The 13,038-nt window shown below is 47.2% G+C and overlaps 1 protein-coding gene across 4 annotated transcripts in view; it reads right to left on the bottom strand.

The window, feature by feature from the left end:
- The window catches only part of NMNAT2 (nicotinamide nucleotide adenylyltransferase 2), a 215,554-nt gene that overhangs the window by 7,483 nt on the left and 195,033 nt on the right, over positions 1-13,038 (bottom strand). The gene's annotated exons all lie outside the window — the stretch shown is intronic.

Genomic DNA, 13,038 nt, shown 5'->3' with positions numbered 1-13,038 from the left:
CTCAGCAACCAGACCCAAGCCCCTGGTTGGTTTACTGAGAGGGGCTGGAAGGCTCTCTGAGCTCACCTATGTCAAAACTGCTGTGGGATTCAGGGTGGTGACAAGTGGGGAAGGGCTTGGAAAGCTCCAGTGTGTACACAAGCAGTGACAGGGGAGGATTACTGTGGGGTCACTTCTGAAATCAGCCTCTGATAGAAGCCTGCTGCCATCATGAGAAATGACACCTTTTCATTTAAAAATTAACCCCCCAATTATAGATACAATAGAAACTTGGGAAAGTGAGAAAAAGAAAAAAAAAATCACAACCACACAATCCAGTTAATCATTGTTAAATTAACATCTTAGTATTTCTATCCAGGGTTCTCTTCTCTATGGGTGTATGTCCACAACTGGACTGAACTGCAAAATTAATCATTTTATTAAATACTATATATATTTTTCATTTAGCATTGTATTGTGAGCATTCTCTCACATAGTTAAAAATATTTTAAAGTGTGTTTTCTCCAGTCTGTGTGTTTCATTGCCTGACTATACCGTCATATACCATGACATACTAAGACAAATTTGTATTATAGAAAATATAGAGTCACTTCTGATTTTTGCAGTTATAATAAGCATTTGTTGAAGATCTGTATACATAAGTCTTTTACCACATCTCTTGATTATTTCCTTAGGATAGGAAGTAGAATAATTGGATGAAGGGATATGAACTGGACATATTTCAAGCTCTTGAGACATATTACCAAGCTGCTTTCTGGAAAGTTGTGCCAATTCTTATTTTCAAAGAGCCTGCAAATTGTAGCATTTAATAGACTTGGATCTAGTCTGGGCATATTACTGTCTAGATCTTGCCAATTAAGGATCCCAGATGGAGGGAGAAGTGGGGAGAGGCAGGCTTCTTCTAAGCATGCAGCTTATTGGGCAAGACCTGCTTTGGGGCAAAGAAACCAGGTTTTTCCTTGTAATTCTTCAGCCAAGTGCCACAAAAACAGACATTATAGAGCATTATGGCTACTTCTTCCCTATAGAGGGTTTCTTTTTTTAAAAATTTATTAATTTTTTAATTGAAGGATAATTGCTGTACGGAATTTTGTTGCTGAGGTTTTTAGAGGATTTCCGTATCAGCAGAATTCCCCTTCCAAGCCTGATTCACTGGTTGTGCATGTGCGTGCCCGCACGGTGTGCACGAGTGTGCCCTTGGCTATTTGCAGCCACCTTCACCCTACTTCTCCCTTTGCTTATAGCTGGAGCTAGAGCTGCAATTAAAGATTGACTGAAGGCGCCCCAGGAGGGAATTTGTGGATGTACCATGTCTGAACCCCCATTGGATCATGCCGTTTGGAAGATACAGAACATTACACAACATGCTGCCTCTATTGGTGGTATTCAGATGAGGTAAACTAGCCCCAAGTCTTTGTCCTATGAACCAGGAATGTTAGGGAGGGGCAGGGCAGGGAGTGGAGGTGGTTCCAGTGCCTCCTGCCATAACGTTTAGAATATTGCACCACTACTTAGAAGGTAATCGAAGACACTGGCTCGTAAATTTGGCTGAACATCAGAATCACGTGAGGAGCTTAAAAAAATCCTCAAAGCCCAGCTCATACCCAAGATCAATTAAATCAGAATCTCTGGGAATGGGGCCCAAGGATTAGTATTTTTTTTTTTACTCCCTAGATTTTAATTTTAATATGTAACCAAGTTTAAGAACCAGCAGTGATCTAAGTACTGTATTAAAACTCCAGGGGAAAAAAAAAAAAAAAAAACTCCAGGGGAATTATTACCGTAGAGAAAGAGAAAAGAGAAGGGATGGAAAGAGAAGGGGATGGGAGGGAAAAGTTGGAGAAGAGAATCCATCTGGCTGGTATACATGGAGATTCCTCAACTGCCTTGCTATGCAGGTGTCTTGAGATATTTGGTGCCAATTGTATAACATAGGATCTGAATTCAGTTTGATTCTGAGAATCTGATGGATGTTTCATGTGTGATGTATGAAATAGTGGTCTATTTAAAGTGAGCATTCCAGGAATTTCCCTGGTGGTCCAGGGATGGTGGTTAAGGATCCACCTGCCAATGCAGGGGACACCGGTTCGATCCCTGGTGTGGGAAGATCCCACATGCCGAGGAGCAGCTAAGCCAAGTGCCACAACTGCTGAAGCCTGCATGCCCTAGAGCCCGTGTTCTGCAATGGGAGAAGCCACCACAATGAGAAACCCACATACCGCGACTAGAGAGTGGACCCCAGCTTGTCGCAACTGAGAAGAGCCCACACACAACAATGAAGACTCACCACAGCCTAAGATAAATAAATAAAAATTTAAAAACCTAAAAAAAGGTAAGCCTTCTAGTTTAAAGCATGAAAACAACGGCTCAGAATGGCAGTCAGGCCTCATGGGGACGGCCCTCTGGGTGACGTTAGTGCAGCTGCTGCTTTCTACTCAGAAATTGATGACCTGAGCACCTAATCAGTAACCACACAGGCTGCTCAGTGGTGGCAGGCAGATGGAGGCCTCGCTGATTGCGATGGTTTCCTTTTCCAGAAACAGGTGACAGATGTACCCCCTGGGAACAGATGTGGCGGAGGAGACAGGTCTACCAGACAAGACACACAGCTTTACCACATCCCAGGAGCATCTCTGCAGATGTCTAGACCAGACTGCAGACCTTTTCTGCTCCTTTGGCCAGACTGGAGGTCACAGGCTTGATTTTCATGCTGGAAGGTGTACGTGGGTGTGTGTTTTGGGGTGATAGGAGGTGCCGGGTGCTAGAGCTGGCGAGGTTGCCCTCATCCCATGGGTGCCCATCTCCCTCCAGAGGCTTGGCTGCCCTGCCCACCCCCACCCTCATCCCTACCCCTGTCTTCATGTGGCCTCCAGGATCCACCCTCTCCTGTGTCCTCCTACCTCACTGGTTGGTCTTTTGGAGTTTCTCCCTGTACTGTTCCTTCTTTTTTTTTTTTTCTTCCAGCTGCTCATCATGTGGGATCTTATTTCCCTAATCAGACCCGCACCCTGTGCACTGGATATGTGGAGTCTTAACTGCTGCACCACCAGGGAAGTCCCTGTGCTGTTCCTTCTTATCTCCTTGATCTCGAATGACTGGAGTCCCCAGGCTCAGTCCTTGGACCTCTTTTCTATCTACGCTTGTACTTTTAATGATTTCATTCCATTTCAAAGTTTTAAAGACATACAGAAGGCTCTCAAATTGATATCTCCAGCATAGACTTCTCTCCTGAACTTCAGACTCATATATCCAGTGGCTCTTCAACAGGCCCACTTGGATGAGGTGTCTCAAGAGTAATATTCCACAAGCCCCTGAACACTCTGACATCAGTCAGTCCCCTCCACTGCCATCCCACACACACACCAAAATGCTATTCCTTTCTCATTTCAGTAAATGGAAACTCTTTCTACAACTGCTCAGGCCAAAATCTTGGTATTCTCCTTGATTCCTCTCTTTCTCTCACATCCCACATTTAGTCCATAAAGCAACTCAGTTGACTTGGTCTTCAAAAGAAATCCAAGAACCTGCTCATTCCTCATCATTTCCATCACTTCTACCTTCAAGCCTCTTCTGGTGGGTTAAATAATGGGCCCCCCAAACACCCAGGTCCTAATCTCTGGAATCTCTGAATGTTACAAGATGTGATTAAACTAAGGGTCTTGAAATTGTCCTGGATGATCTAGGTGGGCCCTTATGTAATAACGAGGGTCCTTACAAGAAGAAGGAGAGGGAGATTTAACTCAAGAGAGAGAAGGTGATATGAAGATGGAGCAGAGAAGATGCTACACTGTTGGCCTTGAAGATGAAAGAAGGGGCCATGGCGTGCAACAAGTGCAGCTCAAGAAGTTGGAAAAGGAAAGGAAACAGATTCTCCCTGAGGGCCTGAGGAGGGACTTCAGCTCTTGACTACGACTTAGCTCTGGCCCAGTGAAACCCATTTCAGACTTCTGGCTTCCAGAAATGAAAGAAAATAAATGTGTGTAGTTTTAAGCCACCAAGTTTGCAGCCACAGAAATTGTCCATCTCCATCAGCTCCCACTTGGATTGCTCTGGTCTGTTTTTCTCTTGCCTTTTTCCAGTCTATTCCCAACAGCCAGACCGATAATGTGAAATATCAGTCAAATTATGTGGTTCCTTGGCTCAAAACCCTTCACTTAAATACCGCCTTCTCACAGAGACTTCCACTGGCCACGCTATTTCAACCTCCAACCCTTTGCATAGAGACCCTCACCCTCCCCACACCCTCTCAGTCCCCATGTCCTAACTCTTCTTCATTTCCTCATTGCATGTGTCTCTATCTAACACCTTGTATATTTTCTTTGTTTAACCTTACTTTTGCCTCTTTCTCTCTCCGCTATGAAGGTAACCTTCATGAAGGTAGGGAATTTTGTGTTTCATTCATTGCCATGTTCCCGGGTGAAGAGGATCATACATGCTCAATATATACTGTTGAGGAAGAGGACTAGTTAGCTGATATACTCTCCCACTTTAGGATGTGGAAAGCAGCCCCAGTGTACCTAATGGGAACTCTAAGAGACTCCAGGAAGTGACTCTAGAGACTTGCAGGTCTCCATGAAAAGCATGGGTAATTTTACTTCTGAACTTTCCCAAACTTCATCTGATTGGTCAGTGGAATCCCCTGGGGGAGCTTTACAAACAATAACAGGCCCAGGGATTTTGATACAACGTGTCTACAATCTCTCTGTCTTTACAAAGCTCCCTAATCCTCCTGAGGTCCACCCACTTTGGGATTATTGTTGCTTTTAACAGTAGAGACTTCCCTGGTGGTGCAGGGGATGGGAGGGCTTCCCTGGTAGCTCAGCTGGTAAAGAATCCACCTGCAATGCAGGAGACCCCAGTTCAATTCCTGGGTCGGAAAGATCCCCTGGAGAAGGGATAGGCGACTCACTCCAGTACTCTTGGGCTTCCCTGGTGGCTCAGATGGTAAAGAATCTGCCTGCAATGCAGGAGACCTGGGTTCGATTCCTGAGTCAGGAGAAGAAAATGGCAACCCACTCCAGTATTCTTGCCTGGAAAAGCCCATGGACAGAGGAGCTTGGCTACAGTCCATGGGGTCACAGAGTTGGACACAACAGAGTGACTCAGCACAGCACAGTGGATGGGAAGCCACCTGCCAATGTAGGGGACATGGGTTTGATCCCTAGTGCAGGAGGATTCCGCCTGCCTCAGGACGGCTAAGCCCGTGTACCACAGCTACTGAAGCCTGCCTGCTGAAACTACTGAACCTCACTTGCCCTACAGCCAGTGCTCCCCAACAAGAGAAGCCACTGCAATGAGAAGCCCCACGCACCTCGGCTGAGAGCAGCCGCCGCTCGCCACAACTAGAAAAAGCCCTTGCGCAGCAATGAAGACCCAGTGCAACCAAAAATAAATAAATAAACACAAATTTACAAAACAATATAGGCAACTGCCTAAGCTGCTAATACCCTGGCTTGGTGTAGGATGAAGTCAAAATGAGATAGCTGTGGGATGGGCACTCTGGGAACTCCAGCAAAAATGAGGACATCCCCCCACCCCTATGCCCTAGAGCGATGAGGGCAGACATCTGACCCTAGGAAACAGAGTTTCTCAAGCTCTCCCTGCCCATGGAGCCCTGGGATGGAGCGTCTGTTCCAGCTCGAGTGGCCCAACACCTCCTATGTCTTCACGGAGATGTCTCTGCTGGTCTTGGTCTTGCCTGGGGGAGGGGAGGTGGGTGGGCAGAGGCATTCTGATTGGCAAGTCCCTCTCCTGACGTGACTGCTGTGACCTCATTCTGCCACACCGCGGTGAGCAGGATCGGGGTACAGTCTTCTCCCCCGCCTGCAGCAGACAGTGGTCTCTCAGGGTAGCTCTGGCCTGTGTTCTGTCTCAGAGGTGGGGGTCTGTGCCATTCATCCTGCTTCAACTTCCTGCTCACAGGCTCAGCTTTGATCATATCTTTTAGTCTTCCGGGGCAAAGGGTCCCTGGGGGCAGCAGGGGTAGGGCTGGGGAGAGGAAGTGGGAGGGGGCAGACTCTGCTTCCCTTCCACGTGGGGAATCTAAGGAAAGGATGTGACACATGTTGGGGCAGGAAGCAGCTTGGCCTTGGGAGGGAGAACACTCCGGGCAACTGGGCAGCAGATCTCTTGGAAGGAATGTGGAATTACCATCTTCCCTCAGGAGGCAGAATTTCCAGACCTGCCTTACTGGGTTCCACTGATACCTGGCCGGGAAGATGCCCTGTGGTCTTAGTTGGGAGCTTCCCAGCACCCCAGGGCTGAGCATGACAGATATGGCTTCATCTCTTGGCTCAATGACTATCTAGTGGGAGACATTAAACAAATGATGAATGATTTCACCCGTATCGCTCTGAAAGATAAGGTGGGTTACCAGTAAGTGGTACCACTATTAAAATCTTGTAGTGGCTAATTGTCTTCCGGGTAACTGACAAAAGTCTGGGCCGCGTCCTACTGTGGGGGCTGAACTCCTCCAACCAAGCTGTTTCCAGGTGCTCTTACATTCTTTCATTCAAAACTTCTGTTGAGTGTATGTGGTGAACTGGACACTGTCTCGGTGTTGACCAATAAGATGGACACGTTTAGTGTGCCCACAGAACTCACCTACAGTCAGGAGAGGTCATAAACAAATAAATATGTAAATAAGAAAACATCAAGTGGAGCTAAGTACAATGTTGAATATAAAACAAAATGACCTTGAAGCCCAAACCTAAATGGCAAGAAGGAGCCAGGCATAGAAATACCTGGGAAAAGAACATTCCCTGTGAGGCCACAGCTAGTGCAAAGTCCCTGAGGTGGGAAAAACTATTCAAACAAGGGAATCAAGTGTAACTGGAGCACAGAGAGGTAGGGCAAGTACAGAAGAACCAGATCATGATAAAGATGGGATTTCATTCCAAATGCAAAGAGAAACCATTAGAGGATTTTAAATAGAGGGTTTGACTTCCTTTAGCAGCAGAATCCAATTTACATTGACCTGCCCAGGCAAGTCTAACTGCTAAGACCCTCTGTGGAATCATTCTGAGATCAGAGTTTGAAATCCTGACCATCTCCCCAAACAGTTCTTCATTCTCAAGGGAGAGGATCTGAATCTCTTGAGCTCACTTGTACTTGTTCTCCAGATGAGAATATTCAGGGATGAGCAAGGGACTACCAGCAGGAAGGGGAAGCAGCATTTATCAGGGTACCTATATGCACCAGGCATAGTGCAAGGAGATTTATTTATTAATGCATTTAATCCTTACAACAACCATTTTCTGAGATATGTGCTTCAGTTCCCGCTTTATAGACAGGGAAACCAAGACTCAGTGAGATATAGTAACTAGTCCAAGCTGCACAGCTAGTGAGTGAATTTGAATCCACTCTTGTCTGCTTTACAGGCTCTCTTTTTTTTTTTTTAACCACATCATGCCTAATTTAGATTCATTTAAAAAAAATTTACGTTGTATTGGGGTATAGACAATTAACAATGTTGTGGTAGTTTATAGGTGAACCGCGAAGGGATCAGCCATACATAAACATGGGTCCATTCCCCTCCAAGTCCCCCTGCCGTCCAGGCTGCCACATGACATTGGGCAGAGTTCCATGTGTTCCAGCAGGTCCTTGTTGTTTATCTGTTTTAAATATAGCAGCGTGTACATATCTATCCCGAACTCCCTCACTGTCCCTTCTCTCCATCCTTCCACTCCTCCCTTCACCTCACTCCGGGCAACCATAAGCTCGTTCTCCAAGTCTGTGGGTCTGTTTCTGTTTTGTAAATAAGTTCTAGATCCATTTTAAGACTCGCAGTTTAGTGACTTGAAATTTTTTGGTTTGAAAATATAATCTATCTTCATTTTTTTCTCCAGGCTTACGGTGAGCCATGTCCTCAGTTCATTACTCCACATCGCCCCCTACGGTATGTAATTTTGTGTACTTCTGAGGAGGTTAAACCAGATGGGAGACCATCCAGCAGAAGCCACGCAGTAGGTGAGGGGCGTCTGAAACATGCTCCTCCCATTCAGGCAAGAATCCTCCACCCATGGTCTGCACCCGGCTTCTCTCTGGAGGGAGGGCTGAGCAGACGCTACTGCGGGAATGCATTTTCAGGATGGCTTCCTTAGTGCAAATAAATGAATGACCCTTCCAGGGGATTTCCCAGAGGAACCCCACACCCATTTCCAATCTGCTTGGGGGTGTGGGAAGGCAAGGGATTCCAGCCTCAAGTCAAAAGCCTGAAAACCAAAGCAACAGCGCCTTTCACACGAGAACCCTATTTCCCAGGGTAGGGGGTAAGCTGCCTTTCCCTGGGCTGGAAACGCGGCAACAGGCTTATCAGTGTGGGGGCCTAATCCCCGGGGTGGAAGTGTCCATCGGGCTTCCTGGCTGGGGCGGGACTGTCTGATAAAAACCATCTGAGCCTGAAAAGCCAAATGTTTGTCTTTGCTCCATTTGTCCTGGAGCCCTGGGATTTCTTCTGGAGTGGCCAGTGCCCCAGGCTCTTCCTCTGTTTATTTTCTTTGGTTGTTTTCCCATAGCTGGTGGATGTAGGAAGCAGTTAGCCCATGCCTGGTTGGCTGGAAAAATGTAGAACACAGCCAATTAGAGCCAGCCAGCCTATGGAATGCTGGACTGAGAAGTACAAAAAGAAAGAAAAAGAAAAAAATTAAAACTTCCTCATTAGCCCATCTCTGGTGCCTGATGTTCCACCTCCAGGTGTTCATTCCTTTGAGTTAAATATTGACCCTTGCTCATTTGAAATGCAAATACCATTTTCAAGTGGCAAATACATGTAATCATTAAACTGAAATGATTTTGTCTGCTTGCTGAAAAGTCAGAAGCCTCCCAGGCAAAGACCAAGATAAACCTTCTGTTTCAGCCAACAAGAATCATCTCCCCAAAAGGTCTTATTCCTACCACTGGATCTTTGACAGCCTTCTTTCAACCCCCAAAGCCCTTCTCTTTGCACTCACTTAAATCCAATCCTGCCCATCATTCAAAGCCCAGCTCAAGCTGCTGAAAGAAAGTGAAAGTGAAGTCACTCAGTCATGTCTGACTTTTTGCGACCCCATGGACTACAGCCTACCAGGCTCCTCTGTCCATGGGATTTTCCAGGCAAGAGTACTGGAGTGGGTTGCCATTTCCTTCTCCAGAGGATCATCCCAACCCAGGGATCAAACCCGGGTCTCCTGCATTGTAGGCTGACGCTTTACTGTCTGAGCCACCAGGGAAGCTGGGCTACTATGAACTACATGCCATTCTTCCCACTTGTCTGTCTTACCTGCACTAGGGAACTGAACATATGCAAAGTCCTGCTCTGCTGTTAATAGCTAAGTGGTCTTGGACAAGTCTGGTTTCCCAGATGGTACAGTGGTAAGGAATCTGCCTGCCAATGCAGGAAATGAGGGTTTGATCCCTGGGATCGGGAAGATCCCTTGGAGGAAGAAATGGCAACCAACTCCAGTATTCTTGCCTGGGAAATCCCATGGACAGAGGAAACTGGTGGACTGCAGTCCATGGGGTTGCAAAGAGTTGGACACCACTGAGCATGCACACGCGCATGCACGCTCGCACAAGTCCAGTCCAAGTGAGTCCTGGTGTCCATACCCATAAATGGACTCCACTTTCAGGAGGGCTCGGGGGGTTAACTGAGATAAGCCATGAGAAACAAGAAGAGTGTTTATTGTCTGTCTCCCCCATAGAAGGCAAAGTGCACATGGTCGGAAACTTGACGTATTCTGTTCTCTTTGTTCCTTCAGCCCTAGAACAGTGTCTGGGACATGACAGGTACTCAATAAATATTTTAAAACCAATGAATAAATAACAGCCCACATTTATTGACTGCTTACTTAGTTCAAGAACTCTTTCAAACTTTCTGTATGTTTCATTTCATGTACTATAATGAACTAACAGAATAAAAACTGTAAGATATTTTTAGCAAGTGCTGCCAGGACAAATAAAGTACTTACATTCATACTGGGCACTCAGTATTAGCTGAAAGATTGATGGAAGGAAAGAATGCCTGAATCAGAATTAATTTGCCAGATTGCCTTCCATTATACTATAATGGAAAAAGCAGCTGGCCGCATAAGATCACTAGACGATGGGTTTGTTTGAGGGAGGGGAGGAGGATACGAGTTTCCTGTCTCACAAATCTGTCATGACTTGACCCTTTCGGCTTTGGCCTTGCCTTCTCACAGGCCCTGGTCCAGGCCCGGATACCTGCTTCCCTGCTGGTGTCAGGATGTGTGCCTGCTGTGTGCTTAGTCGCTCAGTCATGTCCAACTCTGTGACTTTGTTGTCTGCAGCCCACCAGGCTCCTCTGTCCATGGGATTCTCCAGGCAAGAATACTAAAGTGGGTAGCCATTCCTTTCTCCAGGGGCTCTTCCTGATCCAAGGATCAAACCTGGGTCTCCTGCATTGCAGGTGGATTCTTTACCACCTGAGCTACCAGGAAAGCCCAGCGTCAGGATGCAGCACAGCAAAGATCAAGTCTCCTGGGGGAGATTATCCTAATTAAAAGCTTGGGAATGGGATGTACTGGTGGGGACTGGGTCACCATCTCCAAAAGTGGGTCCAGGAAACTGGATCTTGCTTTCTCTTGCGAATCAAGAATGAAAATGCCAAGTGCTAGACCATGCAGAAGCAACTCTTCTGTGTTCCATGGAGAGAAATGTGATGAATATGTATGGCATTTTCTCTCCATGGAATGTAAGGAGAAGGGGTGTGTCACTGGTCAGAGAAGGTCAGAATTCACTAAGGGCTAATGGATCTTTGTGTCTATTGGGAAATGCCCAAGGGATGTGCTTGGGCTGGGGGTGAGTGGTTGTGTAATTACATTTCTGGATGGAGAACATAGGTTCAGGAATCCAAAGCAAAAGAATGAGCAAGACTGACTCAATTGGAGAGTCTGTGATTGTGCCGAGAGAGACCTTGGCAGCCCTGTTGTGGAACAGACTGTCCCAGCTGCTTCTGACTGGGTGGGGACATTGCTGCTCCATGGCCTCTGGTGAGCGTTCTTTATAGAAGGGTGGAGAGGCTCCTATGTTCCCCACAGACCTGTTTGAACTAGTGGCTTCTCCCCTGGTTTTTTCCTGAGGATTCTGGAGATGACATGGGAAGCTGGAATGGAGAGCAAGGACATAAGGACTTTTCCAAGAAACCTGGCTCTCTTCCCCACCTTTCTGTCCCGTCACTGGCAGATTCAGAGCTTCAGGCTCATGGTCACTGAGCACAGATCTGTGGCCATCGAGTATCACTCGGGACACCGTGTAAAGAAAAGTGTGTTCTGATAAAGGGTTCACTAAATGAATGAAACTGGGGGCAGAAGTGGGTCTCACATACCTCATCCCAGGTAATCTCATAGTTAGGAACAGAGATCCCTAAAACCAGCTGCTTCCAGGCAAACTCCGGAGGGTAGAACAGAGGCAGGAGGTAAATGGAGCATGCCCCCACCCCACCACCACCCACCAGGGAGAGCAACTGGAATTCATTCCCTGTGGACAGAAACTCTGAAACATCAGTAGCAGTACAATCAAGAGAGGAGGCTGAGCCCTGCCTGGATAAGAGATAAGAGACTACACATTTCTCATTCTCGAAGTCAAGGAAACCCTCCCGACTAGAAATCTCCTTAAGAGGTCAAAAGTGGAGTGACGCCAACTACCCACAGGCCTCTTGGGTGAAATCCATCTTGGCTGAGAGATGTGCATAGACATGGGAGGCTCCTGAGATATATACCAAATACACACCCAGAACCAGACAGATTGAAATGACTGGCCAAAGGAAACCTGGAAGAAATGTCTCATAAAGGTGATTCAAACTATCACGAGGGCGCGGCTCTCTGAGTCCGCCCATGTGTCTATCCACACGTACTGTGTTCTCCTCCTAATAAACACTTCGCTTGTTACACTACTTGCTGTCTTTGTGGGAATTCTTTTCTGCAGAGTTGAAGGGCCAGGGTCTTGTCTCGGACCACTGATCTAGCAGCTAGGATTTGGTGCTCTCATCTCTGAGACCCGGCCTCAGTCTCTGGCCAGGAACCGAAACCCTGCTTGAAGCCACCGCCGGCTGAGGCCACCTGAGATCATAACTTCCTATTAGAATCACCAGAGTTCACCCTGGACCAGTCTTGAAAGAAGGACCTTTCTTTCCTAGACCGTAAGCTCCAACCTTCCCCCAGTAAGGACAGTGGGATAAATCACTGAGTGGCTAGCTAGTTTCATGCTCCCTGTGTCCACTTTTGTCCAGTCCCCACCCTATTTCTAGCGGAGAACCAGAGCCTTTATGAAAGGAATTTGCAGGGCAGAAAGCAGAACGTTTTGAAGCCACTGGCTTTAAACACACTGACGAGATGTTCCTTGAGGTCCTGAGGAGGGAAGAGACAATAGGGGCGCTATCTTCAGAGGAGAAAGAAGAGGTCCCACTGCCCCCTGCTCCTTCCACACTAGAAAGAAGCCAGAGATCTGTGAAGCCCACCCGCTGCCCTAAGGGCAGAGCCTCAGAAGAAGACAGGGGCAGGATCATAGGTGGGTGGGGTCCAGCACGGGGCTTCCAGACTCAGTCAGGAATCCTATTCTCCAGGTGGGCACAGAAGGCAGGGCCACCCACCTCCAGGTCCTGAGAGGGAAGATGTGTGTGGCAACCCCGAAGAAGAGATGCTCGTGTTCGGAGCCCATGAGAGCCTCTCAGGTTCTGCTCGTCAGCAATGACTGAGACCTATTTCCCATCATCCCTGGGGGTAGTGATTTGGAGTTGAATTTTCATTTGGTATGAATAAATTACATGTGATATTTCTGGCACACCTCTGTTGTGGCCTGAGAGTCACACTCATTATGTAAGGAAACAACTCCATGATTTTTCTGTTTTTTTTTTTTCCTCTACCTCAGATGGCATGATTCTAAGGATTCCACAGAGTCTTCGTGGGCGCTCGAGGGTGGGGAGGTTGGCACTCCAGGCTCTAGAAAATCCTCTGGAGTGAACCCTGAGGGGCTGCTTCACCCAATCGCCCTTCTGCCCGTGCTGTGGACGGGCATTCTCAGCCCCTTCAGCTGCACAGACGT

Source organism: Bos mutus, chromosome 16 (genome assembly GCF_027580195.1).
Source record: "Bos mutus isolate GX-2022 chromosome 16, NWIPB_WYAK_1.1, whole genome shotgun sequence".
Lineage (NCBI taxonomy): Eukaryota > Metazoa > Chordata > Mammalia > Artiodactyla > Bovidae > Bos > Bos mutus.
Note: the sequence above shows the minus strand (reverse complement) of the source record. Positions and strands in the feature narration are given on the sequence as shown.